At 47.9% G+C, this 12,893-nt stretch overlaps 1 protein-coding gene across 2 annotated transcripts in view; it reads right to left on the minus strand.

Annotated features, from left to right (window-relative positions):
* The window catches only part of PACSIN2 (protein kinase C and casein kinase substrate in neurons 2), a 141,460-nt gene extending 130,629 nt beyond the window's left edge, over positions 1–10,831 (minus strand). For both annotated transcript variants that reach the window (XM_082850203.1, XM_082850202.1), the window contains exon 1: positions 10,726–10,831. The gene's annotated coding sequence lies outside the window, so the exon portion shown is untranslated. The remainder of the gene's footprint in view (positions 1–10,725) is intronic.
* Positions 10,832–12,893: the final 2,062 nt, after the last annotated feature.

Below are 12,893 nucleotides of genomic sequence, written 5' to 3' on the forward strand. Positions count from 1 at the left end.
GCCAAACAAACAAACCTCCCAGTACTTCTCTGAGATGTTTGCCTCTAGCAATGGTAGGAATGTCTGTGAGAGCAGCATCTAGAAGCTACACAGGCAAAATCCAAAGGATCTCGAGATCCCCCAGGCTGTCCTGATGTGTGACGATACCAGCAGAAACAACCTTGCATGGTCTTTCCCACTATGCGTATTTCAAGTGAGGAAAAGAAAAGAAGAACAAGTTCAGAGAGACTGTGGTTCAGAGTATCATGACAGCTGAATTGATGAAGGAATGCAACCACAAACATTTACAACCTAGGGAATGCAGAACATTGGCTCAGGTGATCAATAAAGAAAGTAGTAAGGACTTTTTCAAAGACTGTTTCTTGTTTATGAAAGTAAAAACATCTAATTCAAGTAAAATGATATCCAGAAACTTAGGAGGAAATGTGACTCATTTAAGAAAACCTCACAAAAGTTTATCTCACAGATACTTGGAAGTTCTAAAGGCCAAAGCATTTTAAAGAGAAAAAAAAAAACTCCCTCAATTTTTTTCATCCATAAATATCAGAAAGATAAACCCAGAAGCAACGGAGTAGGCTTTCAAAACACTCTAAGATGTTCATACCCTTTAATCCAAGATTTCTATTTCTGGGAATTTATACCCAGGAACTAATTACACAAATGAGAAAAGAAAAATGAAATTGTAAACTGCAAATTCATCTAGAATAGCAAAAAAAAAAAAAAAAAAAAGTGGAAATAACCTAAAATGTCCATCATTAGGGGAATGTTTTAACCTCATTACATTAACAGGATTAGGGCTTCCCTGGTGGCGCAGTGGTTGAGAGTCCGCCTTCCGATGCAGGGGACACGGGTTCGTGCTCCGGTCCAGGAAGATCCCACATGCCGCAGAGCGGCTGGGCCCGTGAGCTGTGGCCGCTGAGCCTGCGTGTCCGGAGCCTGTGCTCCGCAACGGGAGAGGCCACAACAGTGAGAGGCCCGCATACCGCAAAAAAAAAAAAAAAAAAAAGTACGTAAAGAAACATTAACAGGATTACATAACCATTAAAAATCTTTTTAAGGAGACAATGATAAAAACATGATATTTGATAAAATATTTAAGGGAATCTAATGAATACAATTGTGACAGTGTAGATTGACGAGAAGGGGACAACCACATGTAGCCAGTATAGGCTTCAAATTGTCTCCCCTGTTTACAACACTAATGACCTTGGACTAAGCACATGATCTCACTACCTGCAGGGCCCTCATGTTCAAACTGGTAACCTCAGAGTCTTGAGTGTTGCTGTGAAGACAGAGGCAATGCCTCTTGCTTCTTCTGAAGCATGGAACAAAGTAGTCAGTAGGTGGCAGCTACTGCTTCTAAGATACATAAAAACCCCTATGCATATGCAAAGTAAAATACAAAGTTCTTTATTAAAAAAAATCTATTTTCTATGTTGTACCTTCAATTTTTAAAAGACTAGAAAGCAAAAACACAAAACAAAAAAAAAGCCTTTTGACACAAAAGTGACAAATATTTACAAGCATAAAAACAAAGATCTGGGCTTCCCTGGTGGCGCAGTGGTTGAGAGTCTGCCTGCCGATGCAGGGGACACGGGTTCGTGGCCCGGTCCGGGAGGATCCCGCATGCCGCGGAGCAGTGGGCCCGTGAGCCATGGCCGCTGGGCCTGCGCGTCTGGAGCCTGTGCTCCACGGCGGGGGAGGTCACAGCAGTGAGAGGCCCGCGTACTACAAAAAAAAAAAATTGCTCTAATTTACCTGTACAAATGATGTTCATTTGATATCACAATATCAACAAAATGTGAAGCTCTTTTACAAAGTGTAGTGCAAATGAATGCTTTAAAGAAATGTAATTTCTTCTCCCCTAAATAAGTGCTTTTTCTTTTAATTTTTAAAATTTATTTTTTATTTATTTGTTGTTTATTTATTTATTTATGGTGGCGTTGGGTCTTCGTTGCTGCGCGCAGGCTTTCTCTAGTTGCGGAGAGCGGGGGGCTAGTCTTCACTGCGGTGGCTTCTCTTGTGGAGCACGGGCTCTAGGTGCGCGGGCTTCAGTAGTTGTGGCTTGCGGGCTCTAGAGCACAGGCTCAGTAGTTGTGGCGCACGGGCTTAGTTGCTCTGTGGCATGTGGGATCTTCCTGGACCCCGGAAGGGCTCAAACCCATGTCCCCTGCTTTGGCAGGCGGATTCTTAACCACTGCGCCACCAGGAAAGTCCCTCCCCTAAGTAAGTGCTTTTTCAATCTCATATGACACCAAGGCGAGGCAAGAGCATTCCCACCGAAGCCAGGAGCTCTGGACTGTTTAGAAGCCTCTCCCTTTCTGCCCTTATCTCCCCACTGCATAAATTATTGCAAACTTTTGGATTATCTTAATCAAGTTAGTTGTAGGCATAGATCCTGTCTTAAACAAAAGACCACATAACTTGCCTCTTTTCTATGTTTCTGAGAAGTGGGGAAGGAAGATTAACTTAAAGATTTTTTTCATATTTGAGGGTAAGTGACTCAGAATACACTTATTCAAGACAGCAGGTAAGTGTGGCTTCAGAGCCAGGCTGAGGGTCAGCTCTGCCGGTGACCCTGTGAAGGTCATTTCATCTCTCAGAGCTTTGGTTTACTCATGTGTAAAGTGAACTTTATCTTGTTGCAAGAATTAAATGAGCAGGAGCGTAAAGCTTCTTGTACGGTCCCTCAGAAAGCCCCAGAGGCCTGTCCCAGACGGTGATGTCCTGCCCCCGATCTACCCCCCTCACTGGCTGCCCTCGCTCCTCAGCTGATGGCTACCTTCACTGGTGCAGAGGGCACAACTGCTTCCTTAATTAAAACATTGTCATGTCCAAGCTAAACAGCACCCAGGTAGGCCCGCTCCATCCTCCAGCAATCAGTCAGCTACAAAACCCACCAACAGCAGGCCTGGAGGTCCACATGGGGTGCAGAGCCTGCTCTGTGGTTCTTCTGAAGACCACAACTCACAGACGTGGCGTGCTCAGTTGGCGACAACATAACTGGATACAATGGTACTTTAAAATATGAAAATGTTCACAAACTATGGTTTGGGTATCACTTTACAATAATAAAATTTCATTTATTCAATAGGAAACTTCAAAGCACTAGCCACAGCTTATTCTATATGTGAAAGACCACCCTGCAGGCCCCAGCAGAGACCCCCATAACTAGGATCTCTAAGAGCTACAGACTTGGGCTGAGGCCCACCTGGGGTCCTGGCTGGCCAGCCTCAGTCAAAACCAATGACCCTCCAGTCCTCCCTCTTATCCTCCTCTGAAAAATGAAGAGGGGAGCAAACCAACAAGGCTGTTCTGAAAACAAAATCATGACTATGGGAAAATTCCTGGTAAACTGAAAATGCCTACACAATCAAGCCATTCATATATATATTTTTTAAATTATAGAGTCAAGTTATTACTTAAATATTAATTCTAAAAGTAAAAGGCCAATGGAACAGTTTGGAAATCAAGGAGAAACTTTCCGTACTTCTACAACCTTAACTATAGTTGCTGTATATTGTTTTAATATTTTACACTTGTGATGAGTATACCTATTGCTTTACAATTTACTTTTTCAAGCCTTTAAATTTTTCATTACTTAAGTATGAGCTACTGTCACCATCACACATGGTCCCTTCCAATTCTGAGTCACTAAGGCTAGTCACAACACCAAGGGTCAGGCTTTCTATAACCTAGGTAACATTCAACTCAAGCACAAAATCACCAACCCAGATGGGAGCAAGGCCTCTGTGTGGCAGGGCTGCCCTCAAAATCCAGGAAGGAAAAGATCGCCCTCAAGCCTTCACCCCAACAAAGGGGACAGAATCAGAGAGAAGCCTGGAGGTGGAAAGAAGAGACAAGACAGGCCCTGTAAGGGGCGGGATGGGAGTGTGTTCCATGCAGGGTCAGAAGCCTCATCCAAGTCGACAACCTCAACAGCATCCCTGTGACCCTGAGTCACCAAGGACAGGTCCGAGTATATTGAATACACTTAGGCTGAGAAAAGAATAACACATCTTAGAAGGATTTTCAATAGAATTGGATAATATAACATCAGTTTGAGCCCTTTAAACGTATATTTCTCTTAATTAGCAAATTCACTCAAGTAGACCCTGCACTTTGAGCGATACCGAAGTTACTGCGCTGGCACCATGAATCAGGCACAGGTGCTGAGCTCTCGGGGTCTATGGTCCGCTCCCTCACACTGCCCTCCCCAAGTTGTATGAGGAGGGGGCTGTCAATATCCTGGTTTTGGAGATGTTGAAATATTTGGCCAAGGAAGACCACGGTTACCTAGTAGTAGAGCTGGCACTCAAACCCAGGGCTGTGTGGCTCTGAAACCATGTTACTTCCTATACCTTACTGCAAATATTACCTTTTCTCTGCAGGAACTGGCGGTGGAAGTTACACACTAACTGCATGGATTTGTGAGCATAAGCCATATGAAAAGAGAGGCAGAACCCAGGCAGCTGCTGTATTACCAACTAAAAACATAAATTCAGGCAAAGGAACTGAGTTAAGACTGACGCCAGTCCTACTGAGGAAGCCCCTCTCATCAGAGTTTAGCACTGCTTCCTAAGAACTTCCACACTAATCCTTGAGCCTCCAGGGACATAAGTGACTTTTGTTAAAATAAGCCACTTGAATCACCCCTCCCCCATCTGCATTTCTGACTTCTCACCTGACGCTCTCTCTTCTGTGCAGAGCTTCAACCTGCTGTGTCTACTACCCCAAAACAGCTCCCTATTGAACTCCATCTTCCAGGAGGAGGTCCAAACCCGAGCTTGGCCTGCAAGGCAGGTCACACAACCTGAAGTCTGCCCACCCAGCCTTCCCCTCCTCCACCCTCAGCAGCCCCTTCACACCGTCAAGTTCTTTACAACGCTGCCGTGCCTCTGCCTGGGCCTCTCCTTCCAGTCACTGCCACCTGGAGAGCGCCTGGAGAGTGGCAAAACCACTCCGAAGTCACCTCCCTGAAGGCCAGCTTCTGTGCAGTGTCCTGAGGGCGGTCAGATCCACCCTCCTCTGTCTGCCCCTACTTTGTACACACTCCCATCTGCTACTGTCACAAAGATGGGATCGCTTCTAAGCTCACCTCCTGACAGTCACCTGAATCTCGGGATCCCAGAACTGTGAGGAGAGACAAGTGTCAGGGGCACTGCACACACAGTGGCCAGGAAGGCTCCCTTCGACCCACCTTGCCCAGCTCCCATCATCGGCGTACACTCCTTCCAAACACTCAGCCCAGGAGTGAACTTTAAATAAAAAGCAGGCACTTCGACATAGCAGCCTAATGGAATTCCCCAGCTCATTACTGACAACTCTGCCGCTCTATCAATATATAAATCACAGACAGGCCTCTGGAAAAAAAGAGCCAACAGATGCAAGTTTCCTGGTCAGAGAAGGGCCCGTGAATACTAGCAGACCTCAAGGCAGGTTGTGTAGTTAACTGGATGCCATCCCTGCACGGTGGCAGCAGCCCGAAGTCTACACTTCATCGTGGGCCTTGGCCTCTAACAGCCTCATTTCCTCACCAATGCCTCTCTGGCGAGCAACTCACCTAGGGAAGCTGACACATGACATCACGCTTTATGTTCGATGTCAGTGAGGCTGTGCATGTCTGCCTCATCCTCTCCAGTACTCTAAAGAAATGCACTGTGAAATGAGCAAATACCCTTTTCCATGCCTGGAGAGTGAATGATGTCGGCCAGTCTCCTTACAGGTATCAGACATAACATAATAGGAAGACTGGAGGACACACACATATACCACATTTGAGTGGTACCTACTGTATACCATCCTATTACCTCCATGTCTGATTATTCAGAACATCTTTATTATGATGATTCTTTTCATCAGTAATAAACCATTTAACATCTGTGAGGCTTTAAAGTTTAGTATTTTTTTGCTTACACAAGCCCTTTATATAGCTGATACACTGTATTCTGTTAATAAACTGAAAAAAAACAGTCCCTAAAATATTCAGAATCTGGCCAGAAGGCCACAAGAAGTCACTGTTGGATAGTCATGGTCATTGGCACAATCCACACCCAACTCTCAAACCCACCCAGCAGCTCTGGGCCCAGGGAGGGGCCTCTCAGGCTGCAGGAAAAGTCTCATCTGTGAGGACATATTCGACAGAACAAGTCAAATGTTTGGAATTTTCACTTAACATTTATTTCACAAGTTTCTCAAGTACCACTCAACTGAAAAGTAATCATCTCAATGTACTCTTTAATCAATAAACATGAAACAACTCTGCTCAAAACGCTCAAGTCCCACAAATGTTTCCCTATGAAAAGTATGGCACAAAAAAATAACAAAAACAAAATAAGTAACCTTTTGACAGTCAGGCAGAAAGGTGTTTAGTGATCCAAATTCAGACAAAAAAAACAGTCCTTTCAGCAGATGCACCAGTATTTCCTCTGCAAGTGACACATTCTGGGATATCTACACTGCCAAACATAACCAACCACCAAGGAAGCAAAACCTAATGGAAAAACCCCAAGCTGGCAACCAGGAGCCCTGACTCTGGTCTCAGGACAGGCCGCTGGCTGTGTAACGCTACTAAAGTGGTGGACAGGTCTGGTACCCCTTTCTCCATCAGAAGAAGGAATATCCATCACCACCCACACTGTTCAGAAATATTCTGGGGACAAAAAATGAGAGGTGAAAATGCTTTGGAATGTGTCTTCCATAAATACAAGTCATCATTATTATTAGCTCAAAGACCAGGAAAATAGGATTACAGAATATCAGAGGTGAGAGGGAGCTTAGAGGTGGGATGATCCAGGAATTCCTAATCTGGGGTCCAGGCCTCTGATGCTGTCCACAAGTGTGCTTTCTGGGAAGAAGTCCATAGTTGTTATCAGATTCTCAAAAGGTTAAGAACCTCCAAGGCTCTCCTTTTACAAACATGAAAACTGAGACCATAAGATATGTGATTGTCCTAAGCCTCAGGGTTAGTCAGGAAAAGGCTGGACAGAGCCCAGGGTTCCTAGTCTCCATCTATGCTCCTCCCCCTCTACTATCGCACATTCCAGGGAGGAAAAAAGTCACATAAAGCTCACATAGCTAAATAAATAATTTTTTTAAAAATGGGGCTTCCCTGGTGGCGCAGTGGTTAAGAATCCACCTGCCAATGTAGGGGACACGGGTTCGAGCCCTGGTCCAGGAAGATCCCACATGCCGCGGAGCAACTAAGCCCCTGTGCCACAACTACCGAGCCTGCGCCTTAGAGCCTGTGCTCCGCAACAAAGAGAAGCCACCGCAGGGAGAAGCCCGCGCACCACAACGAAGTGTAGCCCCCACTCGCCTCAACTAGAGAAAGCTGCGCGCAACGAAGACCCAACGCGGCCAAAAATAAATTAAAAAAAAAAACCAAAAACCACCACACACGTGGTTTCTAAAGTTATAGCAAAATTTCCATCCTTTTTTTTTTTCTTAATGCTTCTGAGGCCTTTGATCGCTGAGGCCTTTGATTGTTGAGATAGCATTTTATTCATTCTATATTCTCATATGCTGTTCTTTCAGTGCCTAATGTCAGGAAACACTCAGATGATGTTTTAATATTGAAAATAAAGATTTTATTCTAGGAAACAAGAAAACTAGACTACACGATGCTGTTTTATTAAGCAAACAGATAAACATACAATCATGGGAATGACTACAAGCTAATATATAACATAAGTAAGGAGTTTTTGTCATTTTGTGTTTTTAATTAAAATACCAAAGCTTGTGCTCTTAGATGGCCACTGCCCCTCGAATAGCTACCATTGGAACCACACATACGCCAAGAATGTTGCATTGTGCAGAATACTCTGAGAATTCTTCTTTCAACACTGCCTTCAGTCAGCATAGCATAATCGTCTGAATACCACCAGTCTCAAGGAACGCCTACACAGCCATCCCAGGGACCACTACTGGGCCCATCAGGAACCAGGATTCAGGCACTGACATGCTTTCAGGTATGCGAAGGATCAATGCCAGGGCCATAAAGTAAGGTCTCTACCTGTGGAATGCACACTGACTGACTTCGTAACTAACGCACTGCTGCGCTGCCTTCAGGTGTGCCGCTGCACTTCCAAACAATCTTAATTGGAAAAAAACTGAGCCAGCACTATCGCTCATGTGAATGTGGTCATTACCCAAATAATCTACAGGGTGGCCTCCACAAAGTCACCAGTACAATCTGATGGCAGATAAGGCAGGCCCGAGTCAGATGGGAGGTCCAAGTAAGGGTAGCCAGAGAGCACTTGGTAAAAGCTATCATGATCTCTAAACACAAGGTGCCATTACTATTACTAAGGAATCTATGCCACCTTTTTGATATTCCATAACATCCTGGAATCAACTGTGACCTGGTCAGAAAAAGGAAACCTGAGCACCAGGCCCTTAACTTGGTCTGCACAGATTATTATTTAAGTGAATAATTATTATTATTAAGTTAATAATAATTATTCAAGTGAATAATAAGAAATGAAAAAATGTAAGGACAAATGCCCCTCATCTCCCACCCCAGAAATTGCCTGGCCATCAGAGATCTGGACTGGGCATCCAAGACTGGGAAAGACAACTTTATCTCCCAGCAACAAGCCATGTTCAAAACCTAGATATTGGGACTTCCCTGGTGGTCCAGTGGTTAAGACTCCACCTTCCAATGCAGGGGACCTGGGTTCGATCCCTGGTTGGGGAACTAAGATCCCACATGCCGCGGGGCAACTGAGCCCATGCGCCCAACTAAGATCCGACACAAATGAATGAATGAATGAATGAATTTTTAAAAATCAACACGCTTTATAAAAAAGGACATGGAATATTTGTTTGAAAACAAACAGATACAGCTTTCTCTATATGCCTGCTGTCAGCTCATTTAGATATTATGGCCTATATCTCATACATTTGAGACTGAAAGTAATAAAGTTCCAGCTCCCCAACAGCATGAGCTAAGGACGATACTTCCATTCAAATGAATTTTTATTCTTCCCCAAAGAAGTGAATTAAGAGTGCAGACCTAATCACTCATCTATTCCTCTGTGTTACGTTACTTTCCCAAGTAATAAATATCATCAGCCTAATGGCCAGTTTCTTTAAAGCTGCAAGACAATTGTCAAAAGAAAAACACACCACAGGAAAGTTTTTGATGTAGTGGTCTCATATCTCAACTAACATAACCTCACCAAGGAGACTGTGAAACTCTAGAATTAAGTTTAAGTGCACACAGATTATTGTTTCCCATGTGAATCAAGAGAAACCCCAGTTACACTGGCTCCCATTCAATGCCTCTATGGGGAGGCTGCAGGCAGGCTTGTGAATCAAGTGTAATAAGAACTTTCATGCAAGAAGGGGAGGGCTGGCATTCAACTGAGCCCACCTGGTTGGCTCCCTTGCCCTGGGTTAAAACAGAACTTCAGCATATTGGGATAACTGAAGAGGAAGGAACTGCAGAGAAGGGAAGGAATTGGTGTGAGCTCACCTCCCGTAGCCCAGGTTTAAATTCTCTGCGCTGGTCTCCTGATTTTCATCAGGACAGCCAGGGTGTGTTTGGTAAACAGTGTAATGAGTAGCCGTGGAGTCTCTGAGCAGCCAACCCTCCTTAACCACAGGAACACAGGACAGTTGGGGTAAAGGAGAGAAGACAAGACCCAGGAATGGTGCACAGACCCCACCTGAAGGCCGCCTTCCCTCAGGCACCCAACCCGAGAGCAGCATCCTCAAAGGCTGCAGCTGTGTGGGACTCCCGGCGACAGCACAACTCGCTCCCCGGACCAACTCCTCTGAAAAGAAAACCAGCCTTCCCAGGTGGAGCTGAAACCCAACAAGCCACTGAAACTGAGCAGCGGCAGCAATCACTACCTCTCCAATCCTAGGCCTCTCCGGATGCCCCAGCAGGCTGGAAACTCACGTTTCGAAAAATGACAGTCTGGGAAAACTACGAGGGGCAACCGGGCAAACACCTCCAGCCTCTCCTGCCCGTTCCCCCGGTCCTAGGACCCGCTCACAAAGAACGGCTTGCCATCCCCCCGCCCCACAGGGCCAGAAGAGGGACAGGGAGGGTGGGAAGGAAGGAAGTGGAGGACGGTCATCAAAGCGCCCCAAATACGCGCGTCCGCCTATGTGTCCCGCCTGCTCTGGCCGCCCCCTCCCCTCCAGGCCACCCTCGGGCCCAGCCCTGCCCTCTAACCGGCGCCAACCGGGCCCCCTCTCCTCCGGCGCGGCTCCCCGAGACGCCCGCGCTTCCCCCAGGGAACCCCTGCACCTCTCGGCTTCCCCGCATCCCCTCCCCACGTCTCTCCTAAAGTCGTCCGTCCCCCCTTCTGCGGCAGCGCTCTTGCCTCCGCGGGCCCCGCTCCCCAACTTCTCTCTCCAGCAAGCCCTCAACCCGAGAACTCGTCCTCTCCTCTGTGGCGCCCCCGCACCAACCCCGCACCCCTCGGCCCCCAGCTTTCCTCAAGCCCAGCCCACCCGCCCTCCGGAGGCCCCTCGACGTCCTCTCTGGCGCCCCCCTCGGCCCCCGGACGCCCCTCGGCGCCCGCGGTGGCCCCAGAACACACCCCCTCCCACGGCGACAGGAAGTTCGCCCGCCGGCGGCGCGGCCCCACAGGCTGCCCTCGGGCGCGGAGCGCGGCCCCAGCGTGGCGGCCTGACAGGGCGCGGGCCCGGCCGCCGACCAGCGCCCCGCGTCCGTCCGCGGCGCCCCAACCGTCGCGGCGTGCCCCTCACCTTGGCCGCTGTTCGCCTCCCGACACGCCGCGCACCCTTCTCTGGCCGCGACCGCGTCTTCAGCCCCGGCTCCGGCTCCGGCCCCGGCCCCGGCCCGGCTCCCGCCCTCGCTCTGGCCGCACTGTCCAGCCCTGCCCTGCTCCGCCGCGGCCGCTTCTGCCGCCAGCCCCGAGCGCCCCGCCCCCGCCGCGCCCGCTGTGCTCGCGCCATTGGCTGCTGGGAGCCTGCCCCGCCCCGCAGCCCCTTCAGCGTCCCTGATTGGGCCAGAGGAGCGACGAGGCGGCACGCCCCCTAGCGCGCCAAAGGGACCTCCCGTGGGCGTCATTGGCGACTACCTTTGTCAATCAAAGGGGGAGAGCCTGCTTAACTGAGGAGAGGGCGGCTGGGGTCACTTTCCCCGAGTCGCTCAGAGGCTGAGGTCCGCAAGACTTAGTGCCTGGAGTCAGTGTTTCGGCTTTGCGGGCGCCCAGAGGTGGGGGCCGCGGGAGGGTCGCACCGCACTTAACTGGGAATTCAGGGAAGGTAGTCTTTCTGAAAGTTTTCTCCCCTAAGGCACTCACAGAAGCCAATGTCATCAGGGCTTCCTCAGATTCACTTGAGCCGGCTTAGTTTAAGCAAGACGGAGAGCGGGGTGTGTGTGTGTGTGTGTGTGTGTGTGTGTGCGCGTGTGTGTGTGCGCGCTTGCGCGTGTTCACAGAGCCCACGCGAGGGTTTGGGGAACCGATGCCAGGTAACTTGTCGGGGGGGGCCGGAGTAAATAAATAAATGTCAAAGCCAGGATTAGAAACCGGGTCAGCCAGATCCCAGGCCTGAAGTGGATCCACATCACCACCTTGAAAATAATCACGACGATGGTGCAGCAATATGGAAAAACGCTTAAACTAAAATGTTAAAAGGAAAAGCCAGATACGAAATGGTGGGGACTCTAAAACTGCTACTACATTTGCACAAGGACCAGAAACAGAGTGGTTTTTCCCTTTTTAAGTATTTGTTCTGTTGCAATGTGCTTGTGATAATAATAATTAAGAAAGAGGAAAAAGAAAGGGACCACCTGCTTTGTGACCTAGAGGGGTGGGGTAGGGAGGGTGGGAGGGAGACGCAAGAAGGAGGGGATATGGGGATATATGTATATGTATAGCTGATTCACTTTGTTATACAGCAGAAACTAACACACCATTGTAAAGCAATTAGACTCCAATAAAGATGTTAAAAAAATAATAAAATCAAGACAAAAAAAAAGGATCCATACAGTCTAAAGAGAGGTGGGGGAGGGGAGGTGGGGGAGGGATGGATTGGGAGTTTGCTGTTAGCAGATACAAACTATTATATATAGGATGGATAAACAACAAGGCCCTACTGTATAGCACAGGGAACTATATTCAATATCCTGTGATAAATCATAACAGAAAAGAATATGGAAAAGAATGTATATATGTGTAAAACTGAATCACTTTGTTGTACAGCAGAAATTAACACAACATTGTAAATCAACTATACTCCGATAAAAATAATAATAAAAGAGATACAATTGACATATATATTTTAAAAAAGCACTACCATGCTGTGCCAGGACCAGCTACTGCCAAGAACTCCCTGCCATCCTCCAGGACTCAGCCCACAGGGACCACTCTGCCACCCAAAACACCTCTGGACCACGTGTGCAGAACCCAGTCATCAGCTGGGGTCTCCCAGCCCTCTGAGATCTGGGGAAATTCCAGGTGCACTGCTTTTCCAGGCCCTCTGAAGATCCAGAGTCTCCCCATGGTTTCTGAACGAGTGCATCACCTCTGCCTCCAGACTCCTGCTCTTTCCCACATGTTCGCTGGTCCTTGCCATCATCCCCGTCTCCATTTGCACACACTCACATAATCCCCCTTCACACCGACAACTGGTGAGGCTAGCAGGGGTTCCTGCAGACTGAACCCCACAGGGAGGCATCCAGCCTGGCACTGCCTAGCAACATGAGACACCTCCTGAGCCCTTTTGGCCTCTTGGCTCTGAGGTCACTACCTGGCTATGTGACCCAGGCAGCGCTCTGGGCTCTGCACACTGGCTCCCTTCTTTTCTCTCTCCTTCCTTCTGAAGACAAAAACAAAATTCCTCTCATTTCTTTCACCAGAACTCTGACACTTGCTCAGCTCTTTGAGTCTCATCTCTGTTCCAGCAGC

This window comes from Leucopleurus acutus, assembly GCF_964270905.1.
Source record: "Leucopleurus acutus genome assembly, chromosome: 11".
NCBI classification, from domain to species: domain Eukaryota; kingdom Metazoa; phylum Chordata; class Mammalia; order Artiodactyla; family Delphinidae; genus Leucopleurus; species Leucopleurus acutus.